Below are 3031 nucleotides of genomic sequence, written 5' to 3' on the forward strand. Positions count from 1 at the left end.
AATACGATTTGAGATCTCATTTTTTTTGTATCATATACATATAATTGAGCATATTTTGGAGATTCACCCTCAGAAGGTAATATAGAACACATTAAATGATGTACTTGACCACTAATCTTGAATACATAAGGACCTGATCCAGTATTTATTTTTTTTATCAATTGTTGCTCCCATTGATGTAAAACAAAACATTGAATTATAAACTCGAATATTTTCTTCAAAAACTTTATTTTGTAATAGTGTTTTCAATAAATCAGGAGTTGGTCTAGATTCTGGAAGTTTGATTTGTCCTTTTTTACAGCAATTTGTATATATGAGCTGTGCATTCGCAGACGATTGTTTCATAGCTTCTCCAGACCAAAAATATGCATCGCAATAAGTACATTTATAGATATTATCTCCTGAATCTTCATAGTTCACAATCAACCCTGTCATCAAAAAAAAATTTTGGTCAGACAATTGATATAATAGATAATTGTTAAAAGATAATAAATAAGATCTGAAGTAAATAACCTTTTCTAGTTTGTTGATACAGTGCTTGACCAATTGAATGCGAAGATTCACCTATTGTTCAGAAATGAATAAGAAGATTACTAATCATAAAAATAATATACAATTATAAAAATAATATACCATTATTATCCAGAAACAATCACACTTATAATTATAACAATTTGTACAAATTGAAAACTACCATTATTAAGAAAAATAACTCAACATCATTATAATTAGAGTTAATTACATATAAGTGCATCTTTGAATGTTTTTTTAGCCATAAAGCCACCAACTACTTTTTTCCCTCATAAGGCCACTAGATTTAAAATGGTGTTATATTTTGGATATAAAAACCAACATATTTACATAAATGCCACTAGAGTAAAAAGTCAACAACCATTCTCTCTCTTCTCTCCGGCGAGGTCTCCGGTCAACTCCGGCCAACTCCGGCGGGTCTCCGACCAACTTCCGGTAACTACAAAAGCTACTGTCACTAACACCAAAAGCTACTGTCGCTAGCAACAAAAGCTACTCTAGTGAGATTTCCGGCAATCTTCGGCGAGGTCACAAAAGCTACTATCACTAGCAATAAAACCTACTGTTATTAGCAACAAAAGCTACGCTGGTGAGATTTCCGGCGAGGTCACAAAAGCTACTATCACCAGCAACAAAAGCTATTGTCACAATAAAAGATGCGCTCCACTTGAGAGTGACAGTGCTATAGCGATGACTGCCCTGGCAAAAGAAGGGGAGGACTTGTCTGAGGTCGGTGCTATATTGAATGATTGTACGTCTTACTTACAAAGTTTCAGTTTTATTTCCCTCAGACATGTTTTCCGTGAAGCAAATGGTGTTGCAAATAGACTTGCACACCTTGCTAGGATATCCGAGATGGATGATTATTGGGTTGAGGACACTCCTGATATTATTCAGGATGTACTTATTGAGGATGGGTGTATTTTTTCACGAGGTCTAGGCTCTATGTCCCCCTCGTTGTACTCTCAAACTCTTATTAATAATAATATAGGGCGGAGGATCGACCACTACTCCAACCTAGCGGGAGACCCATGCCCGTTTTCAAAAAAAAAAAAAAAAAAGATGCGCTCCAAAAAATCAAAAGCCACTAACACCATTAACAAAAGCTACTGTCACCGACACAAAAAGATACTCTCACCAGCAACAAATGGCTACTGTCACCATCACCAGTAACAAAAGCTATTGTCACCAATCAAAATGAAAATAGAAAAGCTACTGACATCAGCTTGAAAATATACTAACATAGGTACAGAAAGCTACAATCGCTATGATGGAAAACCACTATAATAGTTACAAAGAGGTACTGATTTGAAAACAAAAGCTATTGACATTAGCTTGAAAAGATACTAACATAGACACATAAAGCTATTATCACAATATTGAAAAGCCACTAGAACAATTACACAGAGCTATCAAATTGAATGACAAATATCAACAAATGAGTTTCTAACTTTTCCAAAAACTGTAACAATACATAATTCCAGGTTTTGAACAGGTGTAAAATTTCCAGATCCAAGCAATTGAAAAATTGCGATTGCATTGAGGACTTGGATTTTACCAATCTCATTACCGGAAAAAAGCCGAAGGAAACCATGCTCCAGCTCGACCCGAACCACACCATTGAAGACAACTTTCTAGGGGCTAAGGTCGATAGCAAAGCGAAGCTAGTAAAAGTAGCAGTAATTGCCGGAATTTGGTGTTGAAGGTTCAGAAAGCCGAAAAACGGCGGATTCTCAGCCACCAGATCTTATGACGAGGCCGAGGCCAGGAGTCGAGTGGTTTCAAAAGCATCGAGTGCTTTAGATCTCAGCCACCAGATCTCAGCCGCTTGCTGGAGAACGACAGCTTCGAATTTGAGCTCCTGGCCGCCGGGCTCCATGATCGGAAGCTTGAGGTTCTTTATCTTCTTGTGCGGTCGCTTGGCGGTGGAGGGATCTCCGCAGATGACCCCGACTCTCAGAACTCTATAATTCTCCTTCTCCTTCTCCTCTCCCTCGATCTCCATCCTCCACCACCGCAGCGGCGTGGAACTCCGACGCCGTGCCACCGATTGACGAAGCATGACTTCTGAGGCTCAGTTTCACAACTGAATGCGACGGAGGTCATCAGGAAATGATCGGCGAGGAGAAATAAGGAGTGAGTGAGGTGGAGTGGTAAAGAGCATCGCCAAATTTAAGTTATCGTTCTAGATCGGCGACGCCAGAGAGAACCGAGCGACGACGGCGACGAGAGGCGCGAAGCGAGAGGGAGAAAGCATTCTCAGAGATAACTGAGAAAATCGGGAAAGGGAGAGAGAGAGAGATCTGATATGATATGATATGATACCGATGGCAAATTGGGCATAGCATAAAAAAAGCTGACGTGTTTTAGCCCTAAAGTGGCCTTATGAAGACAAAAAAGATTAAGTGGCCTTCTGAATAATTAAAGTTTCAAAAATACACTTGAGTGTAATTTTCTATAGAAAAAAACACGTTGCATGTGGAATATATATATATAGCTA

The sequence above is a fragment of the Rosa rugosa genome, chromosome 7 (genome assembly GCF_958449725.1).
Source record: "Rosa rugosa chromosome 7, drRosRugo1.1, whole genome shotgun sequence".
Lineage (NCBI taxonomy): Eukaryota > Viridiplantae > Streptophyta > Magnoliopsida > Rosales > Rosaceae > Rosa > Rosa rugosa.